We start from the raw sequence: 17,287 nt of genomic DNA, 5'->3' as shown, positions 1-17,287 counted from the left end.
AGTAAAGCTCCAAAACTCTCTGCGCCTTGTGGGGCGACATTTGGCACAGGAAACTAGGAGAGGTTGACTGTAGGAGTAAGATAGAAGACTGAAAGATATCTTCTTCTAGTTCATACTCAAAGATGTATGTGCGTATTTGTATGTCTTTTACTTACACAGCTCCATAAAAGACATCAGCTACGTAACACTAACCATTGCAGACTTCCTCTTTAGTATCCTCTGCCACGTGGACTTAGGAAAATTCTTCACAAATTTGAAAAAAAAAATTATCTACCTCGAAGACAAAATTAGAGTTTCTGATACCTGTATGAAGCGCAGAACATATTAAGGAAAAGAAAGTTCGGACATAGCCATAGCAATCTTCATGATTCCTATGTACTGTGGCAATACGGCCAAATTTAAAATATTTTTGAACTTCCCGACTCCTTATTTTGCATAACTGTTTTCCCAACTGTGAAGCTCTATCATTTTTTTTTTTAATTTTTTTTTTCAACGTTTATTTATTTTTGGGACAGAGAGAGACAGAGCATGAATGGGGGAGGGGCAGAGAGAGAGGGAGACACAGAATCGGAAACAGGCTCCAGGCTCTGAGCCATCAGCCCAGAGCCTGACGCGGGGCTCGAACTCACGGACCGCGAGATCGTGACCTGGCTGAAGTCGATCGCTTCACCGACTGCGCCACCCAGGCGCCCCTATCATTTTTTTTTAAATATTTCTCTGAAATGTTTTCCAACGTCATCATTAATGCTGGTGCTTAAATTAATTAAAAAATTAGATAATTGATGATATTTATAGATTTCAGAATAAATCTGAAATACATAAAACAGAAGCACATATTCTTGGTTTGTTTGCTGTGTAAAGGTCATCAGGAGGACTTACAGTCCCCAAACATTTAAAGTTTTAGGCACTGTATCGATATAATTACACAAGCAGTATTACTTTTTTTGTTGTTATTGTTGTTGTCTTAAACAGTACACTTTAAATTAGACAGATTATCTTGCAGGGGATACAATTCGTCAGGAAGCCTTAAAACAGTGTTGATTTTCTCCACGAGGGAAAAAGGGAGGGAGGGGAGGGGGGGGCGGAGAGAGAGAGAGAGAGAGAGAGACAGAAAGAGTCAGAAAGAGAGAAAGGAGAGAAGGAACTAAACAAGGATTGATCAATTGAATTCAGCCTCTGGATGACATCTCCACTCCATGCCTGTGGGCTCCAGTTTGCTAGCATCTTCCCTTCTTGTTTGCTTTGTGGACTAAAGATGATGGACTTGGGACTTGCCTAGCCAGACCCTGCGGTTGGGTCAACCAATTCGTTATCACCAATCTCTGTCTCTATCTCTGTTTATCTCTCTCCCTCTCCTCTCAGCCTCTCTCTGTCTCTTTCATCTCTTTTGATCTTTCTTCTCTATAGGTTCTGCTTCTAGGCTTGAACCCTGACTGATAATTAGTACAAAACTTTTAATAAACATTACCTGTATTTAAGAAAACACATTTCTGAACCATAACTTAGAGACTAAGCTTCAATAGAGAGTTCTTACAATTTTATTTTTCATTAACACTTTATTTTTTTAAGCAGTTTTAGGTTTACAGCGTAATTCAGAGGAAGGCACAGAGATTTGTCATGTATCTCCTGTCCCCACTCATGCACAGTCTCTCCCATTATCAACATTTCCCACCCGAGTGATACATTTGTGATAATTGATGAACCTGCCTTACTCATAATTATCACCCGAAGTCCATAGTGTACATTAAGGCACACAATTGGTGCTGCACATTCTATGAGTTTGGACAAATATATAGTGGTTTGTATCCATCATTTTAGTTTCATACAGAGTATTTCCACTACCCTAGGAATCCACTGTGTTCTGCCTATTCATCCCACTACTCCCCTCCCCTGCAACCACTGATCTTTTTACTGTCTCCATAGTTTTGTCTTTTCCATAATGTAGCGTTGCAACCATACACACACACACACACACACACACACACACACACACGTATATATATGTATATGTGTATATATGTATATATATATACACACACATATATGTATATGTATACATGTATATATATGTGTGTGTGTGTGTATATATATATATATATATATATATATATATATAGCATTTTCAAATTTGTTTCCTTCACTTAGTTCTATGCATTTAAGTTTCCTCCATACCTTTCCCTCCACATCTATTTTCTCCAAATAGCTTGATAGCTTATTTCTTATTAGGAAAGAATAATATTCTGTTGTCTGGATATACCACAGTTTATCCACTCCCCTACTGAAGGGCATCTTGGTTGTTTCCAAGTTTTCACAATTATGAATAAGTCTGTTACACATATTTGTGTGCAGGTTTTTGGGTGGACATTGCTTTTAATTCATGTTGGTAAATAGAGAGGAGCACAATTGCAGGATCATGTGGTAAGAGTATGTCTATTTATTAAGAAACTTCCAGTTTGTCTTTCCAAGTGGCTGTACTATTTGACATTCACACTAGCAGTGATAGTTTCTGTCGCTCCACAGTCTCGTGCATTTGGCTTTGTCAGCATTCTACCTGTTGGTCATTCTCATAGGTATGTTGTTTTATCTCACTTTGGTCTTAATTTGCATTTCTCTAATGACATATGATATGGAACATCTCTTCGTGTGAATATTTGCCATCTGGATAACTTCTCTGGTGAGGTGTCTGTTAAGGTCTCTGGCCCATTTTTAATAGGGTTGCTTCTTATTGTTGAAATTCAAGAATCCTTGTATATTTTGGATGATAATCTTTTATCAGATATGTCTTTGGACATATTTTCTCCCAGTCTGTGTCTTATCTTTCTATTCTTTACAGGGTCTTTTTCAAAGCAGAAACTTTAATTTTTTTTTTTTTTAACATTTATTTATTTTTGAGACAGAGAGAGACAGAGCATGAATGGGGGAGGGTCAGAGAGAGGGAGACACAGAATCCGAAACAGGCTCCAGGCTCTGAGCTGTCAGCACAGAGCCCAAAGCGGGGCTCAAACTCACGGACCGCGAGATCATGACCTGAGCCGAATTCGGCCGCTTAACCGACAGAGCCACCCAGGCGCCCCTCAAAACAGAAACTTTAATTGTAATGAAGTCCAGCTCATCAATTATTTCCTGGATCCTGCCTTTGGTGTTGTTTCCAAAATGCTATTGCCACACTCAAAGTCATCTAGATTTTCCTCTACATTACTTTCTGGAAGTTTTACTTTTCTAAAATTTATGTTTGTGATCCATTTTGAGTTAATTTTAATAAAGTGTTTAAGGTCTGTGTCTAGATTCATTTTATTTTATTTCCAAGTGATAACTAGTTATTCCAACACCATTTATTCAAAACCTATCGTTTTTCAATGCATATTTCCATTGACTTTCACCAAGAGAAGGATAAACCATTTCTTATATTGGCCCTGGCCAAGATCCAGCACAATGATTTTTTTTTCAAAGGGTCTACAGTAAGGAAATTATCTCACATTTCACTTAGGTCTGCCTCCTTATAATGCTGTCAATTTCATTTGTACTCTAGGCATGCTAAATGGAATAAAATTTAAGAAACAAAGTAAAAATTCTTTCAGAAATGATTTCTCTCTGCTACAGAGACTATAAAGGAAATCTCTTGTCACATTTTATAGTTATATACAATCTCATAGTTTGTAGATTATGCATATTCCAGCAAATTTACTATAAATTATAGATAGGTAATATAGATATAGATAATTTTATTAGTCCATGGATTACCAATGTGATTTCATCATGAAAATAAAATTACAGTAAAAAGTTTTGGGAAAAGACAATGACATGACGGGTTTTCTGGCATGTTGCATAATGTAAGACAGAAGTCAATTTTAAATGCAGAGATTTGTAACTTACAAAATCAGGTTCCCAGTGTTGCAAGATTTTGGTCTCAGTATCTTTTCTATCATTCAGTTTGGTACTCTTGTGGACCACAAGAATACCTCATATACATAATGAATATTTTAATGAGCATCTGATTCTAATCTTAGAAAATTGATTTCTTCTTCCTGTTTCATAATAGTATTTATATTGCCTAAAGGAATTTAACAATGGCTATTCCTGCCTCAAAATTCTTTAAGTTTGAGTGTTATGGTTTCCGACAGTAAATGAGGTTACTATTTCATAACTATATCAAGTTCAAATAGTTACATATTAGGTTTCTGAAACAGTGGGTATCTATAGCCCACAACACACAAGATACTTTGTCACTGTATAATTTTAAATACAATATTTTACAAATTGTCAAACAATGTTTGTATTTTGGATTACTCCAGAGGTGAAGAAAACAGGCACAACTCTTTCAAGAAAAAAACTGATGGCCTAAGATTTGAAACACATTTGCAGTTATTCATTTCAATGAGCTTCTAAAAGATTATACACATTTATAAAATGACCATTTGCAAGAAGTGGTATATATACTTTGTCATTATAGGAATTAGTTATAGGAATCTAGTGATGGAATTGATATTTTAGAATAGTTTTAGTTTCATTTTGAAGAATATACATATATTACACCTATATTTTTAGTAATACATTTGTCTCTATATAACAGAAAACCTAAGCAGTGTCTTAAAGAAATAACATTTTATTTGTTCCACATCATATGCTGACAGATAGAAATCCAGGGCTGAGGCAGCTGTTAAGCTATGCCTTCAGTGATCAGCTCTTTCTATCTTCTCTGTCTGTCACCGAGAGTGGGTAGATTGCTCTCACCACGCTTGCCAATTAATGGAAGGAAGAGTTCTGCTGTTCATGTGCATGTTCCAGGAAGGAGGAAAAACATGTTTAAGAGAAAAGGAAAGTTTCTTCATGACAAGATTTTTCTCTTTCGCCTCCTCTTCCTCCTTCCTCCTTTTCCTCTTCTCCCTCTTCCTCTTTCTTTCTTTCTTTCTTTCTTTCTTTCTTTCTTTCTTTCTTTCTTCTTTCTTCTTTTCCTTCAGGAGGATGCTCCATATTCAGGGGCTTGTACCTATATCTCATTGGAAATTGGTATAATTTATGAATGAATCCCCCAGTTGGTAAGGGTGTCATTAGATGGAGAATTTTACTTACTGACTTCTACAGTAGGACAAAGGAAGCAAGAAGAAAGTGTATAATAGATGTGGAGTGAATTAACATTGTCAAATCCTTTTGTTTCATTTTGTCCTGCTATTTTTTTCACTACTATGTAAAAAATACAGTTCACAAACTATCTCAGAATCTAGTGGTTTAAAAATAATTGTATTCAATTTTCAGGTTTTATTTTCAAAATTTTCTATGGAATTTAGGAAATGGTCAGTTGCTGAGTTTGCCTCTGATCCACACGGGATGGCCAAACGTAGGGGTCTTGGAACATGTCAGAAGATCATAGCACACAGCGGACACGCTGTGAGAGTTTCTGGCCATTTCACAAGGCTAGAGAAACAAATTTTTGAGTTTGGAGATGCCAAAGAGCTGCAAACTTGAAGGTCCAAAATCCCAGAGAAAATGGAGCTGTAGAGAAGTGAGGTTGACACTCCAGTTCTCCCCTGGATGCAGAGGTCCATTTCTTAAGCTGCACAGGGCTAAGAGATAACAAGGAAGTAAAAAAGTCCAAAAAGCAGAAGGAGTTTTCATCAGTCCTGTAGTGCTTGGGAGACAAACTTTGGAAAGAGAATCTGCCAAAAAGGCAAGAATCTACAAGATCCCAGCTCCCAATGGGAAACCATGGTAGGATAAAATGTAAATATAGGGATCAGTCAGAAAGAGAATCTTACAAAAACTGTGTTTAACTCTAAGTGAGCTCATTTCCTGCTCTATCTCCCCCCACCCCTCAAAGAAATAGACTAAACTCACTCTAGAGGAAAATAGTGTTCTCAGAATTCTCAAAGGCATTCCATACACGACATCCAGCGGTACTGTGTTGAACTGTATAATCCAAAAAGATATGTTTAAGTACTAATCCTGGTACCTGTGACTGTGACCTCATTTAGAAATAGGGTCTTTGCAGATGTAATTAAACTGAGATTAGATCATACTCGATTAGACACCAATGACTGGTGTCCTCATAAGAAGAGGATAGGTCACACTGAGAAACACACATAGGGAAGAAAGCATTATGATAATGGAGTCAGAGATTAGAACAATGCGGCTACAAGCCAAGGCATGCCAGAAATCATCAGTAGCCACCAGAAGTTGGAAGAGGCAAGGAAGGATTCATCCCCGGAATCTTCAGTGGAAACATAGCCCTACAGACACCTATTGGCCACCCAGTTTGAGGTATTTTGTTATAGAAGCCCAAGGAAATGAACACACTAGCATTCAATTATATATTGTCAGGAATATGAAGAAATAGAAGTGGAGAAAGTCAATAGTAGATTCAGATGAACAAATGATGCAGTTATTATAATTACCGCAAAAACTATGAAAAAAGTATCCAAAGAAATATACGATGTGTTGGAAACCTTTATCAGAGATTTAAAGCTTGTAAAAAGGATCAAATAGAAAGTTTAGAAATTTATGTATTATATACGTGATATATGTGTATCACACACACACACACACACATATAAATTATAATTAGATAAATAATTTTATACATTGGAATCGATGAAAAAGAAATCAGTGAGCATTAAAAAGACTAGTTGAAAGGCAGTGTGAACAATGTAGTGTCGGAATGAAAGGAATGAAAATTTAGAAAAAAATACATGACATGGTAAAAAAAAAAAAAAAAAGTCAACAGCTGTATCACTGGAGTCCCAGCAAAGTAGGACAGAGAAAATGAAGCAAAAACAATATTTGAAAAGATAATGGTTAATACGTTTCTAAACCAATGAGAAACATCTCTCTCTATACTCAGGGCACCCTTGAGCACTCTTGATAGGGTGAATAAAAAAGAGACCATCTGAGATTTGTATTTTACAGTTAAACAGTTAAACTCTGGTAACAGAAATAACATATGATAAGAACAACACAGAAAGTCCAAGTTTTAAAATAGGCAAAGACCTTAAATACTCACTTTACCAAACAGGAATGCACATTGTCAATAAATACACAAAAAGGTGCTTAACCGTTGAAGTCACGAAAAAAGGAAAAAAAATCGAAATCACAACGTGATACCACCAATGTGACGGCCATTCTACTAGCAAAAGGAACACGTCTGACAATCAAGACTGAGCAATTGCTAAAACTGAAGACCACTTGGAATGCCCAAGCAATATTGATTACTCTGAGCCACATCTCCTCGGAGAACTCTCTGTCATATGCTTTGATGCAGCAGTTTCCATTTTTAGGTAAATACGTATCAAAATTGTTTCCACAGTTTACCAAAAGACACGCGGCATGGAAGTTCATAGCAGTACCGTTATCATAAACAAAAAACTGACACCAAATGATCCATATTAGAACAGAGAAAGATACACAGTATATTACAACAAAATGCCATAGAGCACCGAGAGGCAATGAATGGCTGCTGTACTCAAAACAAATTTGAATCTCACAGGCACAATGCTGAATGGGTGAAAAGAGATACACGTGTACTGAATAACTCCTTTTATTAAAAACAACAACAACAACAAAAACCTTGAAGACAGCAGCAAATCTGTAGTGTTAGAATTCACGATAATGGTTAGTTTTTACGTGTGGTTTAATTACCAGGAAGGGGGCTCCTGGGTGGCTCAGTTGGTTAAGCATCTGACTTCGGCTCAGGGCATGATCTCACGGTTCATGAGTTCGAGCCCTGTATCAGGCTCTGTGCTGACAGCTCGGAGCCTGGAGCCTGTTTCGGATTCGGTGCTTCCCTCTCTCTCTGCCCCTCCCCTGCTCACGTTCTGTGTCTCTTTGTCTCTCAATAATAAATAAAACGTTAAAAAAAATAAAATAAAAAAAAAATAAAAAATAATTACCAGGAAGGATAAGAGCTGGAGTTTCTGAGGCACTGTTCATCTGCTATTTATTAGTCTGGGTGCCCATTTCATGTCTGCTTTTATTTTGTTCAAATTTATCATTGTGTGCATTTTTACACATATATTTTTTCATGAAAAGCTTATTTAATAAATAAAATAATGTTAGTTAGAACCCACAATACCCAAGGCAATTGAAGTGGGTGGTGGATATCAAATCATTTGGGTTTTAAAGTCAGATAGATTTGGGCTTGAATGAAGGCAGTGCAATTTCAGTTCTCTGTGGCTTTAGAAAAATAACTTAACAGGTCTGAGTATTCGATTTAGTCACATTAAAGAAGAAAGAATAATACTTGTTTGAGGCATAAATTGTCCTCCACAGTAATAGAACTTAACATCATGTTGTGGATGAACATGAGCTTACATCTTGAGGCACACAAACAAGCAAACGAATCAGAAGTATTTTTCGTGGTCGCTGACGATATTTTTAATTTCATCTCTAAGGCCAGTGCCAGTAACATCGGTTAAACTTCTGAGATACTACGTTGAATAATTCACAGCTGGGCATCCCGTATTTTTATCTGCTACATGTGGGGGAGGAAAGAGGCCCAGAGAGATAGAAGTCACAGTTTTTTGTAGCCTTATCCCAGAAGTAACAGGCTATCACTTTTGCATGTTTTCTTTCTTAGAATAACTCCATGCCGTGAATACTGGGAGGCAGGAACCATTGGGGTCCTCCTAGAGGCTGTCCACTGCAACCCCTACCATAGATCTTTGGCCATACTTTTACTTCTTCTTGGAAGGCCCTTCCCTTCTACCTTTGTGTCCTTAACTCTTCCTCACCTTTTGGATTTTATGTTTATTTCATTATGTCCTATTTTTCTCAATTCCACCTTAGGTCTTAGGAGTAGGACCAGGTAAAATATAAGATGCCCAGTCAAATCTGAACTTCAGATAAAAACACATTTATGTTGCTTATCTGGAATTCAACTTTCACCGGCATTCTGTATTTTTATTTGCAAAACGTAACAGCTTTACCTGTGAGGGACATAATAAATTCCTGCATTCCGAAGTCGGGTCTGGCCTACAGGAGATACTTCATAGATATGTGCTGGCTTAGTAAGTGATAACTTTTAGTATTTTAGGTTTTCAGAAGAAATAAGTTATATAAATCAGGAGTACAATGTTTCTTAGTTGTATATTAACTTACGATGATTTAGAAGGATTCACTGACTGTACTTTTAGATAGGTTTCCTTTTCAGTGAACTGATACCAACTATTCATAGTGATCTTATAATTTGTATGCAATTTCTTTTTATCCAGAAAATCCTGGCCCCATCACTCACCATCTAGTAGAGAAGGGACACATCATGTAGCGTCATTTGAGAGACAGAATTATAAAATACAATACAAAACTTGGTAATTGTGATCGAGCAACATAAATATTTTGTGCCTCAGTTGTCATTCAGTAAAAGCACAGGTTGGACTGATGGGCCAATGAGAATAAAGTACTGAGAGCACATGGCAAATGACAGGTACTTAATGTATCTCCTCTTGGGTCCTTCTTCCCTCCTCATCATGTACATACTTTAAGTTAGCCGAGACAAAATACCTCGATCGTGGTAAAAATAGGAAGCCTGTAACAATCATGGAAGGCCTCAAAGGCAAAAAACATTGTCTTCTTTTACATTTCCAATTCATTTGGAGAATTAGCCAAACCACTGTACAGAAAAGTAGTTGAGACTTGAATTTAGTTTGGTTTTTGCTTTATTTCGCTTTAAAAAAAAATCATCCATCCATCCACTCACCCATCTATCCATTCATTTATATCAGAGCTGAGGTATATAACAAATATGCTTGGGGAAAAAAATGGGTGTGCAGAGTATAAAGAAATGTTCTATGTAGTGATTTAAACCTTAAGCTCTGACGGGAAATAATAACGAGCTTAATGATGTCAGATTAGGAAACACAGAATCAGAAGGATCACCACGCAAGAGTAGGCAAGCTGATGGTGTACTGCCCCCCCACCCACACACACAGACTGCATCGTTTAATTACTGGTTCAGTGCTAGGTTAATAATTACCATCAACTGTCACATTTACTTAAGACTTTTCTGAGAAGATATTAACAGTACACTGACATTGTAGCTTCAGATTTCTATCAAAGAAGTCTATGAGGCCAGAAGTTTGGGGGGGGGGGGGGACATCATTACACGGTATTCAGGCAAATGCATATTTTTTTGAGTTTTTATTTTATTGAGGTCTAATTGACATGTAACATTATATTAGCTTCAGGTACACAATGTAATGATTCAATATTTGCACATATTAGCAGAATGGTTACCACAATAAGTCTAGTTAATGTCCATGTTTTCTTTTGACGAATACTTTCAGGATCTACTCTCTTAGATTTATGACAGTACTTTAGTTAGTATAAATAATGTTTAAAACAAAGTAAAAATCTGTAATTTTTCATATTTTATTCCTCTTAATGGAAGCTGGTTAGGAAGACTGCCAGTCAAGATAGATAAAATGCACCACAGTTGGAGATTAGATTTAGGGTAATTTTTTTTTCCAAAAATGAATTAAAGATTTTTAAATAGAATATTCTAAATCATTGTATTTAAACATGTTACAAATGTTTATTAATATGTTCATCCCACATCCTATCTTTCAACAAATTTTGTTACATTGACATTTAAGCCATAGCCCAGTTGGGCTCCACATTCACTGCTAATAATATTCTGGCACAATTCTCCATTATGTGACACTTGCCAGGACTACTTCCTGTATGGTCTCTGTACGTATGACCTTGACCTTCCCTCAGTATGTTCTAGATTTAGAATTCAGAATGATCTTTTATAAACAGATCAGAGCATGCCACTCCCAGTGAAGAAGACTTCTCATCTCATAAAAAGTAGTCAAGTGTCTTACATGGCCTAGAAGGTCCTTCACAACCTGGATCTTTCACACCTCACTGAATATTCTTCTTTCAGCCTATGTTAGTGACACTGAATTTATGCTGTTCCTAAAACATACCACGTCCATTCCTGCCTCGGAGAATACATGCTTTTCCCTCTACATAGACTACACCCCCTGATATTTTATAATGGCCATTCCGCATCATTATTTACACTTCTAATCAAACGTCACCTTCTCAGGAAAAGACTTCCTGACTACTTCACCCTAAACAGTATGATTTCTTTCAAAGCAAAAAATTGTAGCAGACTAAGTTAAGCAGGTAAGGAAGACCATATTTAAGGATACTGATATAGGTGAAAAAGACCACAACTGAGTGTGAAGTCAACTTCACTGAAGCAAAAGAATATAATTTGTAAGAGGTGGGGTAATGGAGGCGAATCGTAGGCCATTTATGTTTATTAATTGGCTTTATCCAAAGGAAAAATAAACTTTTCATATCTTGACAACAGGAGGTAATTTTACAACATGGGAGCAAGATTCTACCTAAATTAGGCTCCTAACCTATTTTCTCACTGATGACATTTCAAAAGGATGGTTCTCAGGTCCTTGACAAGAATTGATTATAAAATTAGAAGGAGGCTTTAAAGGATGTACATGTTACAGGAGGTAAAGAAAGAGTTTGTGATTACAAGTTTTCTAAAGTAAATGTTCATAAAAGGAAAGTCAATCACTTCTGTATATACTTCAATGAGCAGGTGGAATTTGCAATTGAAAACACAAGACCATTCATATTAGCACACCAAAAAAATGAAATACATAGGCAAAATTCAACAAAATGTGTACAATATCCATATGAGAAAAAAAAGAACTTTGATAAACAAAATCAAAGATCTCAGTGAATGAGGTATTCCAAGTTTATGGGTGAGAAGATTCAATATTCTTAAGATGTCAGTTCTTTTCAATTTGGTATATAAATCCAAATCAGTCCCAACCAAAATCCTGGCAAGTTATTTTGTGGATACTGACAAACTGACTCTAAAGTTTATATGGAAAGGCAAAAGACCCAGAAAAACCAGCACAAACTGAAAGAGATGTACAAGGTTGGAGGACTGACACTACTCAACTTTAAGACTTACTACGAAGCTAAAGAAATGAAAACAAGGTGATATTGGTGGAAGAACAGACAGATCAATGGGACAGAATAGAGGGCCAGGAAAGAGAATCTCACAAATATGGTCAACTGGTCTTTAACAAAGGAGCTAAGACAAGAAATGGAGCAAAGGTTAGCCTCTTTTACAAATAGTGCTGGATCAAGTAACATCCACATGCAAAAAGATGAATCTAGAAATATACCTTCTGCACTTCACACAAATTAAGTCAAAGCGAATCACAAAGCTACATGTAAAATGAAAAAAATATAAAACTTTTAGAAGGTCATGTAGGAGAAAACCCAGATGACCTTGTGTATGACAATGACTTTTCAGATAAAACACAGAAAGCATGATCTATGAAAGGAATAAACTAGACTTCAGTAAAATTAAAAGCAGTCAAGAGAATGAGAAGATAGGCCACAGACCAGGAGAAAGTATATGTGAAAACACATCTAATAAAGAACTGTTATCCAAAATATACAAAGAACTCTTAAAACTTCACAATAAGAAAATAAGCGACCTGATTTAAAAATGGGCCAAAGACTTTAATAGATACTTCACCAAAAAAGATCCCCAGATAGCAAAAATGCACATGAAAAGATACTCTATATTATATGTCATGAGAAAAATGTAAGTCACAACAACAATGAGATACCATCACAAACCTATTTAGAATGGCCAGAGCACTGACAGGAACAAATTCTGGTGAGGATATGGAACCACAAAAGCTTTCATTCATTGCTGATGGAAATGCAAAATGGTAAGTCACTTTGGAAAAAAAAAAGTTTGGCTGTCTTATTCAACACTAAACATACTGTTCACATGTAATCCAACAATTGTACCCTTGGTATTTGCCCAAATGAGTGGAAAACTTATGTCTACACAAAATCCTGCACATGCATATTGATACAAGGTTTATTCATAATTGCCAAAATGTGGACCCAATCTAGATGCCCTTCTGTAGGTGAATGGATACACTGTGGTACATCCAGACAATAGAATGCTATTCTGTGCTAAAAAGAAATAAAATGTCAAGTCAAATGTAAAGACATAGAGGAAGCTTAAATTCATAATAGTAAGAATTAAATACTCATTTGAAAAGGCTATAGTTGAATCCAATTATATGACATTCTAAAAAAGACAAACTATAGAGACAGTAAAGAGATGAATGGTTGTCAGGGGTAGGTGGAAGGAAGGGATAATTAGGTAGGAGGGCACAGAGGGGTTTTTAGGGCAGTGAAATACTCAGTATGGTAATATAGTGACAGATACATGCCATTATACATTTGCCCAGACTCATAGAATGTACAACACTACAACACCAGTGGTAAACCCAAGTATAGACTATGGAAGTTGGGCAATAATGACGTCTAGTGTAGGTTCATCCATTGTAACATATGTAACACTCTAGTGGAGGATATTGATGACGGGGGAGGCTGTGTGTGTGTGAGAGCAGGGAATATATGGTCAATATATTTACCTTTCTCTCAGTGCTGCTGTGAATCTAGTGCTGCTCTAAAAAATAGAGTATATTAAACAATATGCATATATTGAAGGAAGGAAGGAAGAAGGAAGGAAGGAAGGAAGGAAGGAAGGAAGGAAGGAAGGAAAGAAAGAAAGAAAGAAAGAAAGAAAGAAAGAAAGAAAGAGAAAGAAAAGAAAAGAGGAGGGAGGGGCTTGGATTCTGGAAGAAGGCCGTCTAAAATCAAGTGACACTATGGGGAATCTTAAGGCGGTTTGGATCATATTCTATCCCTGTCACTTTATCCCTATCCTTCCTGTGTCATTTTATCTCCTTTAACTAGCTTTATTTTTTTTTTTCTTTTAACTTGGTTATAACTTTAGTTTTTCTCCATAGACCATATATGTCTTATAACAACAGCAATTTGGCCAATGAGGTTCAGAGCCCATCTGCATAAGATAGATATATTCCTGGCACAGAGTTTTTAGTTATTTTTAAAATTAGAAAAATTAAAAGTAATTAAAAATTAGACTACACAATCAGGTTATTTTAAAAGCATTACGAGTTGAGAAAACAAAAAGAAAATGCTAAAGTATCACCACCGTTAAGGTCATATGGAATATCTACCAGAACGTATTTAAAGTTAACGGACAACTTTGAGGATGAGAAAACTAACAAGGCTGTTTATCTGTTATATTCTCACCATCTGTATATACAATGAAACCCATGAACTAACACAGTTTTTAAAAATACACTTTCCCTTTGCTTCAATATCTCACACTCTCAATTATAGGGCCTCACAAAGGTGATGATAATACCGATCTTTGAACAAATCTGAAGGGCTGGGTGAGAATGGGGAAAAAGACTTTCCTGGCCAAAAGCTCTTAGAAATTAGAGCCTGCGGCAAAAGCTCAGGTGTTAATGCTTCGTGGTGGGTGTGCTCACAGGGAGGCAGAGGAGTGATTTGCCATGAGCATTGCTCAAGCTCACGAGCCATTTCCATCGAGGCTCTATACGGCTAATGCATCACCGACGCAGATCTATAGTGGGAGAGAAGGAGAAGGAATCTACTGAGTGCTGTGCACGGTACAGCAGGACTTGAGACCCCGTTGGGACCTACCTGTGAACCCCCCGAGGGACAGCGGCCACTGCCCCGCTGGCGTCAAGCCCTGGTGACTCCTGACTTCTATGGTGGCAGCAGCAGCAACAGAAGCATGGAAAGAGCACCACCTCTTTCTAGAAAATCTCCAGCCTCAAATCAAGGAAACTTCAGAAATCTTTGAATTTGATACGGTTCACCTTTCAGGCCACTCAGGCCAGTTTGCACCTTCTTACAAGAGCTAATCTTTCCTGGAATAAAAAAAAAAAAAAAAAAAAAAGTGATTTTTCTTCCCCCGAAGCGGGATTATGACGGTGGGGACTCAAATCCCTCAAGGTGGTAGAAACCTGCTTAGTAAAACAAGATCTAAGAAGTGCTGCACATCTGTTCCCGAGGCTATCACCGATGACCAGAATGTCCCTCTTCTGCTTTCAAAACTCAGCTCCGTTCACCTGGACAGCATTTCAGCTGGTTTGGTTAGCTTGTCTGGTTGCATAATCCAAATCATAAACTCGGAGGGGCGTTTGTGTTCTTAGTGGTCTTACTCTTGTTGGGGCAGAGTTGCTGAAAGAAACTGTTGATGGCTGTCACTAGGCACAGAAGCATCAAGACCACCCCACTAAGTGCATCTGGTTACAGACATACTCATCTCTGCTCCCGTGTGCTGGCGGCCCTGGAGGTTCATGGTGACCAGAGGTGACTATCCCTTCCAGGTTTACAATCGCTCACCTGCTCTCTGGTCCTTCGCCAAGAGGGTACTAAAGTGGTCAGATGGTAGTCACAGCTCTCCGTTCAACGGAACCTGACAAAGCTTTCTGACCCTGGACACCGGAACTTCCAACTGGCAGAGTAAGTTTCGTGATGGCGACGCTTAAGTTGCAGAATTAAATCCCTGAATGTGGAGGTGATGGAGGTCAGATCTTTGGCTACCCTTTGGTTCCCATACCTATATATTGTAGATATGGGGGACATAAGTACTTGAGACCAGGCGTTGGGTCAGTGCACGTACCTCATGGTGGAGATAAGAGTCCCAAACCCACGAGTTATCTTCCCTGTTTTGGCAGTTTTAGCCGAGACTTCAGGTTGCCTATGTGTGGCTAATCATACACAAGATAAGGCAAGTGAGTACCATTGCCATCTGCCATTAAAAAAGAGTTCCTTGTTCCAGGGTGACGTATGTGGAGTATGAAGTCCCCAGAGCTGCCATTCTGTGCACAGAGAAACAAATTTCTATCCAGAACAAGTATTAATTCTGGTAATGAAAAATTGCCGCCTCCTCTCTGGAACAAGGATACTGGGACCAATTTAATCGAATTTCTCCCAAATAGCTGATAGATACCAGAGAAGTCTCATGAAGAAATGATGCCATATCGAGGACCCAGCTTTGTTCTCTGCTGTTGTCTGGGACTGCCAACATCTGCATCAGCCCTGAGGAGGCAGAGCTATGGTATGGGACCCAGGCATAGTTGTCACCATGGAAACCCCTTACGGGCCAAGGATCAAGCTGAGGCTGGCCGACATCCCAAATCAGCTCATTCTGTCCACCCAGTAGTTGAGAGTCTCTCCTTGTTTGGATGCTCTCTGGTGGTTATTAACTTGTTAACATACGTGCTATATACTTTGTATCCGTCCCCATGGGGACATGCACACGGCTCTTCCTCTTACTACTTCGTTCTCCATTTCCCAGTCTTGTCTCCTCCAACACTCTTACCATCGGCCAACCCGTTCACTACTGCTCAGGAGTTAATGCCCATACATCCTCTGCCCGATTCTTCACTGGTATCCAAGGAACAACCTGTGTACTACTTACAGCTCTTCCCACAGGGAGAATTTCCCTCCACAACTGTTAGCCACTTTTGAGAAGGTCTAAGCTGATAGGCACCCAATGTCAACGACCACCAACATGACACCCAAACCACTGTGTGAAACGGATCCAGACTTTTTGCTTACATACTTTCCTGTTAGTTGGCCATACCTGCAAATTGAGGGAGAAGCACCAGTATAACTGCTCTGATGACAGGAGTAAGAAACACACGAGCCACGTGCTTATGCAATTTACATACGCTTTCTCAATTTTTCCAAATACCCCATTTCCACCCGACAATCGAATGCCTGTGCATTTGCCTGACATTACCCTTGGTGGATCTGATAATCTGATAATGCACAGGTCACAGTGAATAATCACCTAGAGTTCCATGGTCAGGGATTCTGTCTTCACAGAAGTCCAATAGCACAGGAAGAAGTATTTGTGCATTAAAGGACGGAAAAGTCCCATGACACGGAATGGCATGGCCGTACTTCTCAACCTTACATGTCTGCTCTGAAACTTTCCTATAGGCGTCTTAACAATGGGAATATCGCTAGCATTATTTGGATTTGGTTATATCGTCTAAGAAATAAGGCAGCTTATACTGTAACTCAGACCGATTGTATGTAGAGGCCCTTCTCTCTCTAGGCAATACTGGGAATTATTCACCTTGGGTATTATTCAAGGTTCTCCAGAGAAGCAGAACAGTATATATGGAGATTTATTAGGAAGAAATGACTCACGGGGCACCTGGGTGGCTCAGTCGGTTGGGCGGCTGACTTTGGCTCAGGTCATGATCTCACAGGTTCGTGAGTTTGAGCCTTCATCAGGCTTTGCGCTGACAACACATGGATCCTGCTTGGAATTCTCTCTCTCCCCCTCTCTCCCTGTCCCTCCCTCTGCTTACACTCACATGTGTGTTTTCTGTCTAAATAAACAAACAAACCTGAAAAATTTTGAAATCAAAGA

This window comes from Puma concolor, chromosome D3 (assembly GCF_028749965.1).
Source record: "Puma concolor isolate L17-30 chromosome D3, mPumCon1.1.hap2, whole genome shotgun sequence".
NCBI classification, from domain to species: Eukaryota; Metazoa; Chordata; class Mammalia; order Carnivora; family Felidae; genus Puma; species Puma concolor.
This window is presented reverse-complemented; position numbering follows the sequence as displayed.